Source organism: Lissotriton helveticus, chromosome 5_1 (genome assembly GCF_964261635.1).
Source record: "Lissotriton helveticus chromosome 5_1, aLisHel1.1, whole genome shotgun sequence".
NCBI lineage: Eukaryota > Metazoa > Chordata > Amphibia > Caudata > Salamandridae > Lissotriton > Lissotriton helveticus.
In genome coordinates, this window is record NC_136065.1 from 750,202,784 (window position 1) to 750,219,566 (window position 16,783).

The 16,783-nt window shown below is 48.1% G+C and overlaps 1 protein-coding gene across 4 annotated transcripts in view; it reads right to left on the minus strand.

Annotated features, from left to right (window-relative positions):
• The window catches only part of GBF1 (golgi brefeldin A resistant guanine nucleotide exchange factor 1), a 2,365,494-nt gene that overhangs the window by 1,373,219 nt on the left and 975,492 nt on the right, over positions 1–16,783 (minus strand). The window lies entirely within an intron of this gene.

Genomic DNA, 16,783 nt, shown 5'->3' on the forward strand with positions numbered 1-16,783 from the left:
TGCGCTTAATTTCCATTCAGACAAATTGGATGTTCAGGTGGATATTTTAAACACACTAGCATCCCATGTGGCGGGTATTGATACCAAACTCTTGTATCTGACTAACTTGATTATGAAGGTGCAAGCAGATAAGGATAGTTCACTTATAACCTGTACCTGTGCACAGTTGATTGATAAGATCTCTGATTTGCCCTCAATAGTAAGTTCCATGGTGCAAGAAGTTAAACTGCTGTCGGATAGAAATGCGCAAGCTAGTAATGAAATTGTTGAACCATCAAATAATTTAAGCAGATTAATTAACGTCGATAAATTGCCACATGTAAAAGATGATAGCAACACACAAGTAACTGAGATCACTCATCCGAAAATCAAATGTGACAAAATTAATGATAGCTTGATAATGGAAGGTGTGACTAGTGATTTTTCAAGGTCAATCGATGATTCAAGTAGTATGAAATCGCCATGCTCAAAACAACGCCAAGATTCAAGTGGTCCATTGAAACCAACAAACCTTTCAAAACGGGCTAGGAAAAGGTTAAGGAAAGCTCACAATAAGAAAGCACATGAATTAAAATCTGTTTGTAGGAAAGTGAGTGATGATCCTAAATTTTTGAAAGTAAGGGAATCTAAAATGAAACCATATTTCCCGATTTTTGGGCCCAATAAGAGCTCTGGATTTAAGGTAAAGGTAAAACAAATAATGGAGTGTGGCATTGAAAAACTAGGGGGCGTAGATCCCAAATTCAGTTCCGGCCTCATAGCCAAAGTTCCAATAATAATAAAAGAAAAAGCATCTGACCAATCGTTAAGTGCGGAAGTTAATAGTGTGCAATATAGTCATATTGAGAAACCAGTGGACTCTAATGGTCAAGTGGGTAATATGAGCAATGAATTGGGGTCTGAATTAAGCTGGAAACCAAGCAATGAAGTAGGGGTAGATCAAGGTGCACAAAACAAATATTGTTAATCAGAATTTAGTGAATCACATTTATCAGCAAGATGTTAATAGAGTCGATCAAGTGGTCCTCTGTGAGACACAAGAGAGATCAATAAAGGAAGTTAAAGAGGTCAATCTGCTGACAAAGGGTTCCGGTGATCGTTAAGGATAATTCACGCCGGCCAGTTATAATTGTAAAAGATAATATTGAGCATTTAAATTTGTCGACCGATATGTTGAAAGTAGCCTTCAGTCCCCAATACACTTCTAGAGGCCCACATGATATTTTAAATCGCGGTAACATCCTGAAACTATTACATGCTATTATTGATCTTAAAGATGTGGTAACAAGTGACCTAGAAGTTGTGGAGTTTAAGAAAGAAAGTGAAAAGTGCGACAGGGAAATAACAGTCACAACATGGTTAATTGGGGAAATTGTTGATAAAATAATGGCGAACTGTAGCGTATTTGAGAAATGGGGCATTAAAATTTGGCTAGCCCAAGCTTCTTGCTACCCGATGTTGCTAATTCCAAATGAACCAACAGGGGATAAAAAAAAATCAGCTATGGCTACAAAAAAATCTGATGATAAAAGAAGAACCATAGTAGAACAGGCTAGAGTTTTAAAAAATGCGTCAGGCGCATCTAAGGAATTGAACTTAGCGTATGGCATCAAGATAAGCAGCAGCCAACTTGGTCTACGAACTTGTGAGGAATTGAAGAAAGTCCCAGAGTTGGTAGATGATTTGAGTTGGCTCCCAGGAATTATAACAAAACATAACTTTTAATCGAAGGATTGATGTATTTTAAATCATTTGCCTCTTTGTTCCTGGAACACCAATGGCCTAAAATCATTAATTGAAGACCAATACGTAATTGATTTTTTGAAGGCTTTTAGTATATTAATGTTTCAGGAAACTTGGACTACGTCAAAAGAACCTTTTATAGGTTATGTTGAATATTGTAATGTTGCAATACGAGAAGCCAATTCAGGCCGCCCATGTGGTGGTCTTTCTATGTATATATCAACAAAACTAAAAGCCTCTCACTTTGAAATCGACCTTCATGTAAAATGGCTACAGTGTGTTAAACTAATAGTAAGTCACTCGATTATTCTAATTAATGTGTATTTAAGTTGCAAAAAGAAGGTTAGATCCACCCAAATTACACAGCTGTGGGGGATGGTAAAAACTTTATATTATGAGCACTTGGATTCAGTATTTATTATTTCAGGTGATTTTAATATGCACTTTGTTGCATCTAAAAAGCAGACTTTTGACTTAAAATGGTTAGCTCAATGGACAGATTATGAATTTAAAAAATATGATTTAAAGATCATGCATGACCTTGATAATATCCCGACTTTTACCAAAGCAGATAGCTCCTCTGTGATAGACTATACCATAATGTCTGAGAAATTATATAAGTTAGTTAAAAGCTATGAGATTGCCCCAAGGATGATCGAAAGTGATCACAATCCACAAGTGATCAATTTTGATATTGATTTAGACTATTTACCAGAAACCTAAATTATGGTAAAAGCTCCAACATCCTTTAATATTAAAAGGTTAATATGGAATGGAAAAAATGAGGATAAAATGTTGAGAATGCTTGACTGTTTAATCAAGGATGCCCATGATGCTTATGATAAAGGTAAATCTATGGTTGACCTATGGACACATTTGTGTGACGATCTGATATCTAAATCCGCTAGAAATGAGCCCACCAACGGCATATTGCTAAAACCAAAGAAACCTGGATGGTATTCTTCCCACCTATTATATCAAAAAAGAAAGCTTAATAAAGAAATAAGATCACTGCACCGGAAATAAAAACAGGCTGCCGCTTAAAATTAGAGAGTTAAAACAGAGATACAAAAGGGAAATTTGGAGAGCTAAGCAAGCTTTTTTTGAAACAACATGGGCAAAAGTCCATCATGCTTGTAAATCCAAGGATTTACGGTTATTCTGGAGCATTATTAATGACATTGATAACTGCAATAATAGAAGCAATAGTGCTAATGTTGATGAGGTGAGTTGGGTGAGCTTTTTCAATAAAAAAATAGATACCCATTGTCTACATAATGATAAATGTTTTAATAAAAGTCTAATTGATATGCATAAAGTAATAGATAGAGGGACTGAGGGTTGTTCCCCCCCCTCCTCAATGTAGAGTGGATTTGGCGCCCTGGCCGCTCGATAAAGTAAAAAAAGAATGCACAAGTTACTACTTGTGTAACGATATATCTGTAAGAGACATTAGTTAGTATTAGATTCCTTACCTTAGAATATCCCCAGGCGTCAGACTGGATCCGGAAATTTTTGCGTAGCAGTACCCTTGCGCATCAGTAGGCGTCGTCTGCGGCTCCGCGTCCGGCGTCGGCGTCGTGGACGCCGTGATGACGTCGTCAGAGTACTTAGACGCCGCCTCCGCGTGCTGACGTCAGTTCTTAGACACAGCTTTTCCGCGCCAGAAACGCAGAGCCATGTTAAAAACCAACACTGGTGCCATGGAAACTAGGGCCCTGAAGGGGGACAACCCTAACCCTAGATATTGGTTCGCAGAACGGGGAGGATGGGTGAGTCGGTAAGGAATCTAATACTAACTAATGTCTCTTACAGATATATCGTTACACAAGTAGTAACTTGTGAATCTGAAAGAGACACGTTAGTATTAGATTCCTTACCTTAGAATAGATACCCCAGCAATACCAACCCCGTGGTGTGTCTGCGAACCAAAATCACACCAGAAAGTCCCGGAGGACGGAACGGCCAAAGAAGCCATCCCTCCGGACTTGACTGTCCAGGCAGTAGTGTCTTGCAAACGTGTGCAGCGACGCCCACGTAGCTGCCTGACAGATGTCTTGTAAGGGCACTCCCCTGCCCAGGGCAGTGGTAGTCGCCGTGGCTCGGGTAGAATGAGCCCGCAATCCAGCAGGAGGCTCCTTCCTAGCCAAGGAGTAGCATGCCTGGATACACAGGATGATCCACCGGGAGATGGTCCTCTTGTGCACCGCTTTCCCCTTCTTCGCGCCCACGTAACCAACAAAGAGTTGGTCATCCACCCGGAACTGGCGTGTGCGATCCAAGTAGAATGAGAGCGCACGTTTTGGGTCCAGACGATGGAGCCGCTCTTCCTCTTTAGAGGGATGCGGTGGCGGGAAGAAGGTTGGCAAGGTGATAGACTGCCCGATGTGGAAGGCCGTGACAACCTTGGGCAGGAAAGAAGGTTTGGTACGCAGCACCACTTTGTCCGGATGGACAGAAAGGAAAGGTGGAGTACAAGAAAGGGCCTGGAGCTCACTCACTCTCCTGGCAGAGGTGATGGCAACCAGGAAAGCAGTCTTCAGAGTCAGAAGGCGTAGAGGACAATTGTGAAGTGGCTCAAAGGGAGCGCAAATCAGAAAAGTAAGAACCAGGTTCAAGTCCCACTGAGGCATCACAAACGGAACAGGAGGAAACGTGTGTGTGAGGCCCTTAAGAAATCTATTAACAGGGGACTTGAACAAAGAAGGTTGATCAGGCAGCCTGAGAAAGGCTGAAAGGGCAGAAAGGTAGCCCTTGATAGTGCCCAGAGCAGAGCCCTGCTGGGCAAGAGAAAGAAGGAAGAGAAGGACTTCAGAAAGAGGGGCATTGAGGGGATCCACAGCCTTTGCTGTGCACCATGCCACAAATCTGTTCCACCTGCAGGCATATACCGACTTTGTAGAGGGTCGCCTGGCTGCCAGAATGATGTTACAAACTTCAGGAGGCAAGTCAAATGGCCTCAACTGTCGCCGCTCAATCTCCAAGCATGGAGGTGGAGACTGGACAGGTTCGGGTGGAGGACCGTCCCCTGCTGCTGCGACAGAAGGTCCTCCTGAAGAGGCAGACCAACCGGGGGATCGACTGACAGACTGAGTAGCTCTGGATACCAGTACCTTCGAGCCCAGTCCGGAGCCACAAGGATGACTTGGGCCCGGTCGCGCTTGATCTTCTTCAGCACTCTGGGCAGAAGTGGTATAGGCGGAAAGGCGTACAACAGACCGCAACTCCACTCGCGACGAAAAGCGTCTCCGAGCGAGTGCCGCCTTGGAAATTCCAATGCGCAGAACTGATGACATTGCGCGTTCTCTTCGGTGGCGAATAGATCTAACCAAGGCTCTCCCCATCGCTGAAAGAGGTCTTGCGCCACGTCCGAGTTCAGACGCCATTTGTGATCCATCATGCACCGACGGCTGAGCTCGTCCGCCCTGGCGTTCAGAGAACCTGCCAGGTATTGAGCCACCAGGGTCACGCCTGGCGTTCCAGCCATTGCCAAAGGCGAAGAGCCTCTTGACAAAGGATCCACGACCCCACCCCGCCTTGTTTGTTGCAGTACCACATGGCGGTGGTGTTGTCCGTGAATACCTGAACTACACTCCCCCGGACAAAGGGGAGGAATGCCTTCAGTGCCAGACGAATCGCCCGGAGCTCCAACAGGTTGATGTGGAGCCGGGTCTCAGCCGGAGACCAGAGGCCTCTGATCTCTGCCTCTCCCAAGTGGCCTCTCCAGCCCTGGAGGGACGCGTCCGTCACAACTACGTGCTCCGGTTGGGGATGGGAGAGGGATCTGCCGCTGACCCAATCGCGGTCCGTAAGCCACCACTGCAGCTGTCTCGCAGTGCCCTCCGAAATCAGGACGTGGTCGGATAGGTTGCCCTGATGCTGGGCCCACTGAAACTTCAGGTCCCACTGCAGAGCCCGCATCCGCCACCTGGCGTGATGCACCAGTAGGATGCAGGAGGCCATCAGCCCCAGAAGCCGCAGCGTCAACCTGACCGAAACCCGGGATAACGGCTGAAAGATGGGAATCAGAGCCTGAATATCCCGGACCCGCTGTTCGGGCGGATAAACCCGAAACCGCGCCGAGTCCAGAACCGCTCCGATGAAGAGGAGCTTCTGAGAGGGGCACAGGTGTGACTTCGGCACATTGATGGAGAACCCCAGCTGGTGCACGAGGTCTGCCGTCGTCTGGAGGTGGCTGGCGACTGTCTGGGGCGAGCCCGCCTTCAACAACCAGTCGTCTAGGTAGGGGAAGACTGAAACCCCTAACCTGCGCAGATGAGCTGCGACCACCGCCATCACCTTTGTGAGCACCCGCGGGGCGCTGGTAAGGCCGAAGGGGAGCACTGTAAATTGAAAATGCTCGGGGCCCACCAAGAACCGCAGGTAGCGCCGGTGGGCAGGCAGGACGGGGATATGAAAGTAAGCGTCCTGCAAGTCCAATGCCACCATCCAGTCTCCTGGGTCCAGGGCAGCTAGGACCTGAGCCAGTGTCAGCATCTTGAACTTCTCCTTCCGGAGGAAGCCGTTGACGTTCCTTAGGTCCAAGATAGGGCGTAGGCCCCCTTTGCCCTTCTTGGGTACCAGAAAGTAGTGGGAGTAGCAACCACTCCCTACTTCTGGCCCAGGAACGCGCTCGATGGCCCCCTTGGCCAAGAGGGCCGTAACTTCCTCCTGCAGAAGTCGCAAATGATCCCCCGATACACGGTGGTTCTGCGGTGGCATGGCTGGAGGAGTCGTCTCGAAGGGGAGGGAGTAGCCCCTTCGGACGATTTGCAGCACCCACCTGTCCGATGTGACAGTGCACCAGTGGAGGTGGTGATGGCGAACCCTGCCCCCCACTGGCGTCACATGGACCTGAAAGCTCGGACTAGGAGGGTTTTGAGGCGGATGCTGCGGGGGAAGGTGTGGACTGACCTCGCCGCTGCCCCCGACCGCCCGGACGGCGGTTCCCATGGCCGCCACCACGTTGGGTATTGCCCTGCGGTGCGTGGCTGGCGGCGCGTGTGGGCGCACCCCTTCCGTGGCCACGAAAGGAGTGAAAGGCAGCCGATTGCTGGCGCTGGCCCGAGAGGCCCAAGGACTTGGCCGTAGCCCTGGAGTCCTTAAAGCGCTCAAGCGCATGGTCTGCCTTGTCGCCAAAGAGGCGACGGCCATCGAACGGCATGTCCATGAGCGTGCTCTGGACATCTGCCGAGAAGTTGGCGGACCTCAGCCAGGCGTGGCGTCTGACCGCCACCGTCGTTGCCATCGCTCTACCCAGCGAGTCAGTGGTATCCAGCCCACACCTGATGGAATACTTGGCTGCATCCCGGCCCTCCACAAGGGCTTGGCCGAGTTTGGCCCGTACCTCCAACGGACACTCTGGCAGCACTTCCGCGACCTTATCCCACACAGAGTGGGTGTAACGTCCCAAGAGGCAGGCGGTGTTGGAAGACCGCAGGCCTAGACTAAGGGATGAGAAGATCTTCTTCCAGTACTGGTCATACCTCTTGGATTCCCGATCCGGCGGGGCCGACGGGAATGCGGTCTGGGAATTGGAGGCCTGGATGACCAGGCTCTCGGGGGTAGGGTGGGAGGACAGGAAACATGGGTCGCCCGGGGCTGGGCGGTAGCGTCTGGCCACGTTCCTATCTACGGGCGAACCCGTAGCGGGCTTGGACCAAGTGCCCAGAAGAACGTCGGTCAAGGCCTCATTAAAGGGCAGCAGAGGCTCGGCCGAGCTTGACTGCGGTTTAAGGACCTCAGTGAGGAGGTTAGTCCACACGGCCGCGACGGGGAGCTCAAGGCCCAAGGCCTTGGCAGCCCTCATCAGCACCACACTATATGTTGCCCCCTCCTCCGAAGCCACGGTAGGAGGGGAGACAAACCCAGTGTCTGGAGAGGTGTCCAGGCCACTGGCCTCCCCAAGGTCTCCTGTCCAGTCCTCATGAGACTGACACTCCCTGGTCAGAGGGTCCTCAGACCCCTCCCAGTCCTCTTCATCACCCATCTCCTGAAACTCAGGGTTCTCAACCAATGGGGCCTGGTCATAAAAGTGAAATTCACCAAACGACGTCGACGGGTCTGCTGGGCCGGGAGGCGCCGCGGAGCCCGTCGGAGGAGAGAGTTTCCTCATGGCCATGAGGAAGCGCTCGATCTCCTCCGGCGTCGCGTTCAGCCCAGGGACCGGAGGGTGTGGAGCTGCACGCGGCGCCTGCGACTCTGACAGAGCCGCGTGGGCGGTGTCACCCGAACCCCCGGCCGCATCGCGCGAGCGTCGAGGGGAGTCCGAGGAGCGATGACGCCGCTTGGACTTCTTGTGCCTCTTACCTGACGACGACTTCGACCCGGAAGAGTGTGGCCTAGTCTCGGAGCTGTGGTGGCTCCGAGCCCGCGACCTGTCCCTCGACCTCCCATGGGATCGGGACCTCTCACGGCGCGGGACCGACTGCCGGAGCTCGAGGCGCAAACGGGAACGCTCCCGCCTGGCTTTCGAGGAGAGGGCCCGGCAGTCGGAGCAGGCCTTGTCGTCGTGGTCGACGCCCAAACAGGACAAACAGACGCGGTGAGGATCCGTGACCGACATCAGACGGTCGCAATCGTCACAGTGCTTGAACCCGGGCATCCCTACGGCACCGTTCGGAGTCGAGAGACTTCGAAAAGCAATCAAAAAGGTTAGTCAAAAAATGACTAGGGTTACTGCTTTTTCCAAATCTGCGCTTGCTGGCGCGGAAAAAAGAAGAACTGACGTCAGCACGCGGAGGCGGCGTCTAAGTACTCCGACGACGTCATCACGGCGCCCACGACGGACGCGGAGCCGCAGACGCCTACCGACGCGCAAGGGTACTGCTACGCAAAAATTTCCGGATCCAGTCTGACGCCTGGGGATATTCTAAGGTAAGGAATCTAATACTAACGTGTCTCTTTCAGATAAATAAGATTAGATCCAATGGAGCACCAGGTCCAAATGGTATCCCGAATGCAATATTTAAAGCCGATATAAGTAACTGGCCGGAGTTGCTAATGCTTCTGTTTAATGAAGTTCTTAAAACAGGTCTTATTCCGCTATCTTGGCATGGGAGTGTTATTCAACCTATATATAAGAGTGGCCCACAGGATAATCCGGCTAACTATCGTTTAATTACGCTTACTGATGTAGAGGCAAAATTGTTTGCTAGTTGCCTGTTGGAAGAGCTAGAGGCTTGGGCCACAAAGGAAGATCTTATCCCTAATTTTCAAACTGGGTTTAGAAAGGGAGAATCTACCCACACCAATTTGATTTTATTAACATTATTAGGTGAGAGAGCTAAAACCAGGATGCAAAGATTATATGTATGTTTTATTGATCTAAAAGCCGCTTTTGATTCTGTGCCGCGAAATACTCTCTGGGGTAAGTTAAGGAATTGGGGTATTCCGGAATCTTTATTAAAGATGATCATACTTTTATACACTAATACCTGGGTGCAGATCAAAATTGGCGATGGAAAGCATATGACCCGTCGATTGGATACGAATGTGGGATTGAAACAAGGCTGTGTGTTGGCTCCCTGCCTTTTTAATCTTTTTATGGCCGACTTGCCTGTCCATTTTAAAAATAGTAACTCACATTCGCCTTTTATTCAAGGTCAAGAAATCAAATACCTGCAATATGCAGATGATACCATTTTATTGAGCCAAACAAATAGGGTTAAAAAGGTTAATTGACTCATTTAATGGCTATGTCACTCAAAATGGACTAACAATTAATACAAAAAAAGACAAAAATAATGACTATGGGAAAAGGGAAACAGAGGATGAAGGAGTGGAATATCAAAGGCCTGGTAATTGAAAATGTGAAATCTTATAAATATCTAGGGATCACGTTTGATGACGGTTTGAAATTTAGACAACATTTTAATAACCTTGAAGCCAGGGGCTGCTCTCTTGCATTTGCTTTCAGGAAATTAAGAGACAAATTATTATGCCCTAATTATGATCATCTGATGAAGGTGATGAGAGCAAAGTTAATTCCATCAATGGACTATTGCTCAGTCATCTTTCGGGGCAAAGACGCGAAAGTGCTCGGTGACATAGAAATTCGAACTTATAAAGCTGTTTTTAAAATCCCTAAATATATAAGTCGAGCAAACATAAGATTGGAATTTGGATTGAAAAAACAAATTGTGGCGCGTCAATCAGCATTTCTGAAGTCCTTAATATCATTAGCCCGCTCGGAGGAAGGATCTTTATCAAAGCTAAGTTGGCTTGAAATTTCAGAAGGGGAATACTCAAAAAACTGGCAGCTGTACTTAACTGAATGTTTAGGTAACTTTGATTGTCCTAACTTAGAAGATGAAATGAAGAGTAAAGTAGTTTTTAAAAAAGAAATGAATCAAATGGCCGCACTACTAACGATCATAGCTGAAAAAGAAGAATTAAGGAAAAGAAATAATTTCTGGACAATTGCTAATTCCTTTGGTAAGCTGACGCCCCAACCCTATTTAGCATATCATTTAAAACCAAGGTTTAAGAATAAATGTATGCACTTGAGGTTGGGAAGATATCCGACTAAGGATGGCACACCGAAATGGGAGAACCAATGGTTATCGAGTATTTGCAGGCTTTGTGGGCAAAGTGAAGAATCAATAATTCATATAGTAACTTTATGCCCAGCTTTGGCAGACGCTAGGAAGACCATTTTAAAACCGATCTTTAATGAATTAGGAATTAGAACATGTAGACAAGCACTTACTACCTGTTTGAGTGAAGCGAATATTAAACTTATTTATCTTTTTGTTAAGTATATCATCATTGCAGAGAATAAACTTAAAGGCTTAGAACGGGTAAACAATTATATTGCGATATAAAATACGTAAGGAACATAATTTAACGAACATTATATGAATGCAAAGTGTTAAGCTAGCTTAAGGTTCTGGGATTATATTTTAATGTAATTAGGCACATTGCACTTTATTATCGCTTGCACATGGAACACAGCTAAAATTTGTTTTTTTAACTACAACTGCCAACTGAAGTCACTTTATGTAAACACTGCTATAATAGTTCTTGGTGCAATTATAAGGCATTTTAGTACGTTTTATTTATTTATTTATTGCATAATATATTACTGCTGTACTTTACGCTCGCCTGTACATGAAATACTGCAAAAAAATTGTATTTGTAATTGCATCTGTCAACACAAGTCACTTTAAAGTAAATGCTGCTATAATAGTTATTGGGGCAAATCATAAGGAATTATAGTTGGTTTTAAGGATTTTAATTATTGTGCATTGTATGAACGTTTTGATGGAATGGTCAACTACTAACGTATTATTGGAGTATCACTTTATGATGTTAACAGCACTGTGTATAGTATATGCTTGTTTAATTCGGTTGTTTTATCTTTCCTTGTTTGTAATAATTTTAATTAATCAACAAATAAATACTTTACTTACTTACTTAAGTTGGGAGCCAAAGTAACACCAAAGGGGCACCCTCAGCAGCACTAGGGCAGGCGGGTGTAGGGTGCTGTTTTGAGGTTGGGTGCCCTGTTTCCAATGGAGATTCTCCAGGACAAAGAAACACTGCAGGCTCAGGGACGAGGATCTTCCTGGTGCGACTACCACTTTCAGGGGTAAGTTGGGATGTTGAGGGTTGGTAAGGGACAGCTGGGTTGGGCACACAAGGCCATGGGTGCAAGGGTGCCTTGGGATGTCGGATATTCTTACTCTCTCTGGTCGGGGTTGGGGGGTCCTCTGGATTGAGGCTGCAGGCGTCGTCTGGAGGCTTGAGGCAGCTCCGAGGTCGCCGGATCTCGGGTCAGGATAGCCGGGGGGACCTGCTCATGGTGTTTTTCCACTCGAGCTCGGGTCGGGTTCGCCGGGTGCAGAGTGGGCTGGATTTGCGGTTTCTGGCCGGCACCAGAAGCTGCAGTTTAAACAAATCCGGTGGGAGAAACAGTCTGGAAAGTGAAGGCAGGCAGGTCCTCCTGGGTTTGTGAGGTTGCTGGCTGCAGGAGCAGGTTCGATGGGAGACAGGGCTGGGTCCAAGTCAGTGGGCGTCGTCCTCAAGCTAGCTCTGCATGGCTTCTCGTCCTTCTTCTCTACTTTTCTTGTGGTTGCTGGATCTGAGGAAAGAAGGTTCAGAGTGCCCCTAAAAACTACATTTAGGGGTGTTACAGGTAGGTAAAGGGCAGGGACCAATGGGTTCCTTCCCTGAGGTGGGTACACCCCCTATTCTGCCACTCTCCAGTGGGAGGGGGCAGGAGCCTGTCCCTGGTTGGCTGGGTCCCCCCTTCCTCAAGATGGCGGGGACTCGAGGTTGTGCTTCACCTCACCTCCCCCACCTTAGGGGCGGAGTTTGCAGAAGTGGGCACACCCCTCTTGCTCATTTGTGTTTCCCGACTGTTCTCCCGCTTAAAGTGGGGGTTAGAACCAGTGGGGACCAGTTGCTGAAAGCAGCAAATAGTCTGGAGAGGCTCGCAAAGGTGGCATGCCTATGAAGCTTCTCCTTCGTAAACCATGGAGGTCGCTGTCCGGGGGGAGCACCAACAAGTCATGGCAGCAGCAACAGACATGGTAAACTAAAAAGGCGTAACGCTGTGACTAGCAAGTGCAGGAGAGTCAGAGCAGGCCTCGTGCAAGCAAGGGAGCACACTGAAGCCAAAAAAGACCATCAAGATGACTCACATGCAGGAGGCACATAAGTCGCAAGAGGACCTGGAGCAGATCACCAAAGTTGCAGACCTACAGTGCAGAGGATGCAGTGAGGACGAAGACCTTGGTAGGAAGAGATGCTGGGGGCTGGAACTTCTTGTAGCCCAAAGATCTGTGGAGTGCAGAGCCGCCCAGCCTTGGAAACGTCATGTCGACGCGTTGCAAAGGTCCCGGCAGTTCCGACAAGGGATACTGGCCTCATAATTGCAGAGAGGACAGGAAAGGCCTGAGGGAGTTGCAGAACCACCACCTGTGCCGTTGGGACGTCAGGAGCAGCAGACCCGTCGGCTTTGTTGCGGTGCCTGCAGATGCAGAGGAGTGACGGCTTCACTTCAAGGGAGATTACCTCGTGTGTTCTTGATGCCCTCAGGTCTGTTGAAGATCTTGGATGAAGAACGGGCAAAACCACCAGGAAAATTTGCAGAACAGATAGACCAGGAGCAGCAGTACCTTCCGTAATGCAGTCTCCATTCCAGGCGAAGTCCAATGTGCCCAGACGATTGATGTTGAAGTGGTTTCCGAACTAAATCTTTCCCACAACTAATCTGATGACCACCCACCAGTAAACCCTTAAGCAATCTAAGAAAAGGGTTGGGACGATTCAGGGATCACTCCCAGAGGAGAAACTCGACAAAGGGGAGGATACTCCAATGTCCTTTGTTCTGTTTTGCTCCAGAGCGGTAGCCAAAGGCACCCTGAACTGGTTCCAACTGGAATATGCAAGAAGAGCAGCAAATGTGCCCTTCAAAGCAGTCAGGTGGCGATGGCAAGGGCCCCCAGCCCAACACACTAAGTCCTGTCTGGGAGGTGGGCACACCTCCCCGTGACAGGAAAAATATTGTTATACCTTCCCCTTCTCAGGCCTGGCTCAGCAGCAGGAGGGCAAAATCATGTCTGTGGTCGAAGGCAGCACAAGCTTGCTGTTAGACGCTGAAACGCTGGTACCGGGAATACAGGGGGCTCCCTAGGGGAGCCCCCCAGTACATAGGATCCTACATCCAACACTGGAATCGGTGTTGGGGTAGAATTCCAACATGTTTGATACCAAACAAGACTGGTTTCAATGCAGCCAAAACATAGTTAGACCTCTCGTAAAAGACTTGATGTCCACTACATGTATTAAATGGCTGACCGCACTTACAAAGTTTGGAGAATCGACTCTGAAGTTTGTAGGGGGGTGTCCGGCTCCTGCAGGGAACACTCACACTTATAACTTACCACTCTGCCATCAGGATTGAAAACCCTGCCATAAGGAGACTTATAGGTTTAAAGTGCAGTAACCTCACATATAAGGAAATTTATATATGTTGTGAGTGGTGTGGTACCAACTCACACAGGCTGCAATGACAGTCCTGTAGTCACAGTTTGAGTGGTCTCTCGTGGGTGGCACAATACATGCTGCAGCCCATGGGAGACCCCTGATTTACTTATGCCCGAGTACCTTAGTACCATATACTAGGGATTTAGAAGGGTACACCAGTAGCCAATTAGGAAGGTACCAAGTACTTACCACAGTTACATTTAGAGAGAAAGCACAGTGACTTGGGTTCCTGGTGAGCAGGATCCTAGTCAGAAAACAGCACAAAACCTGCAAAAAGTGGGGGTCACCGTAGAAGCAGATCCTACTTTCCTACAGAAAGGTTCGAGGGAGCAGAAGATATTGATCTTTTCTACAATGGGAATGAAAGTAATGGTGTAGGAAAACACCCCTTTTGGCATGGTTACCACCCACTTTTTGCCTGACTTTGATGCATCTTTGAATGAATGTGCACTGGGTTCCAGCTAATCAGGTTGCCAGTGCCTGTGTTCGTTCCCAAAACTGTACCTTTGTTTCTACAACTGGCACACCTCTGGCCCCATACAAGTCCCTTGTAAAAGGCACCAGTGGTTCCAAGGGCACTGATACCAGAGAGGGTCTCTATGGGCTGCAGCATGTATTATGCCTCCCTAAAAGACCCCAAATACATGCATACTGCCACCACAGCCTGCTTGTTTTGGTGCAGATAAAAGTGAAGCCTTGGCTTGGGCACACATCCCTGTATTCCAGGTCTACCAGCCCTGCAAGATGTATAGGTAATTTACCCTTACAAGAGGCCTTTGCGTCCTACGGCAGGGTGCACTATACCTCTTGTGAGGGTATAACTGTATGACCAGATATACCCCTGTTGTGTCTAAGTCCATTCTTAGACATTATAATTGCAAAGTTAAGCCATACTGAGTACATAGGCTAGGTGCTTCTCAATACCAGTTCCACAGCATCATGATGGCTTCAGCAAATCCAGAGATGTTTGGTACCAAACAACTTAGATTAATGAGCCCACACTGATGCCACTGTGGGATTCATTAAGAAATGGACAGAGAGAGCACCTTAGAGGTGCCCTTGGGAAAACTACCAAATCACTAGTGTGCGCCTGACTGGTCTGCACCTTCCTGCCACCTGTAGACATGTTTCTCACCCCCTGAGATTGGAGCCTTGTGCTCTTGCGGGTCAGAAAGACAGCCTGATCTGGGTGGAGGTGCTTCACACCTATCCCCAAGCAGGAACAGCACTGAAGTGTGGCGAACTTCAAAGGCTTCCCTTACTTTATTATGCTGATCAGGGCCTCTCCAACTACTGGTGATGTGTGCCCCCTGACCAAGCCCCACTTTTGGCGGCAAAGTCAGTGGGAAAATTACTAATCAGGAGAGATGTGTCCCCTCTCAGGCAGGGCCACCAATAAGGTGTCGTGAGCTAAAGTAACACCCTCCTTTGAGAATCGTCAATATTGTTTTGGAGGATTCCAGCCTCCCAAGGAGAATGGACATACAATGGGTGTAGTCACTCTAAAGTTAAGAAGCCTATTGGCTACTACCTTCTAGTCCCTATAACAACCCTAAATTGAGTATTTAGGGCACCACTGACCATTAATCCTCAGTTCCATACACCCTACGGAGAAATAGGACACCCCAGGGCCATCCAGCATATGAAGACTGAAAACACACACTGACTTGGCCCTAGCCATACCAGCCCGTCTTCAGCCCTTGAAAATCCTGCAAAAACCGACACCTCATCCTAAAGCCCAGAACCCTCCAAAAACCTTTGGAAGGACTGCTGCCTCCAGAAAAAGACCAGAACTCCAGAGAAAAGTGGCACTGTTCCAACAAGAAACTCCAAGAAAGGCCTCAGAGTCCTGCGGCACTGCGAAATCCCGCTTCCGGATTCCACACTGCACCGATGCCTCAGGCCCGAGTCAAAGTGGCCTACCGGTCCAGCAAGGTTGCCCAGCGATCAAAAGCCCGAGTCCACCATTGGCTGACCCCTCATAGACTCCATGGCGACGCGGCAGCCTCAACACAAAGGACCCACCTCCCTAAACGCGATCGGCTTCGGTAAGGCTTTCCTGACGTCAGAGGATAACATTGCACAGGCAGCAGCCACGCTTCAGGAAGCTCAACAGACGGTGCCCCGGTGTCCCTCAACATCCGTACTTACCTCCACAGTCAACAGTTTCCTTCATCCCGCTTCCTGGTCTGAGCCTGCAGCCTTTGTTTGGAACCGCACCCCCACCCCTCCACATTGACCCCCCACTCCCATTGATTTGTACTGGGCACCCAACACTGTGTTGGCACTTTGCACCCGGCCATCTCAGTGCTGCTGAGGGTGGATGTTTGATGCTGCCTCATGGCACTCCCAGTGCTTGTCTCAATCCCTGAAGTTTGATCTCCAACTCCGCTTTACTTACCTGTAATTTGCATGACTTCAAGTCCCCCCAGTCTATATTGGTTAGCATTGGGCACCTGAATCCAAATTTAACCTCTGCACCCGGAGCCCCAGTGTCGTAGGCGGGGCAGCCTTGGCGCTCACTTGAACCTTGCACTGTGCTGGCCTAAAACCCTGAAGACTGAGATTGTAAATTAAATACTTACCTGTGAAACTGCATTCTTGTTTTCCAGTGACCGGTTTCGGGGTAACCCCCTCACCAGCCAGGATGACATTGCTAAAATTGCAACAAGTGCACATTTTTCTGCATTGCAAAGTATTGCTATTTCTGGAACTGTTCCTACCTTGGTGAACTGAAGTCTTGATTAAATATTTTCTGCATCAAAAAGTATTGTCAATTTGAAAACTGCACTTACCTGCAACTAAATTTCCTTGGTTCTAGTTATAAAATGAATGTCATATTTTAACAAACCATCTGTCTCAGATTCAGTCATTGAGTGTGTGTAATCCTTTGTTGCCTGTGTGTGTACAACAAAGGCCAGCATGGCACTCGGATAAGATTAACTGCTCTTCCACACTGTCAAAAAAGAGAGCATTTGTATTATCTACTTAAGCCTCTGTAAAGCCTCTGGAGATCCACGGGACTCTGTGCACACTATATTTCACT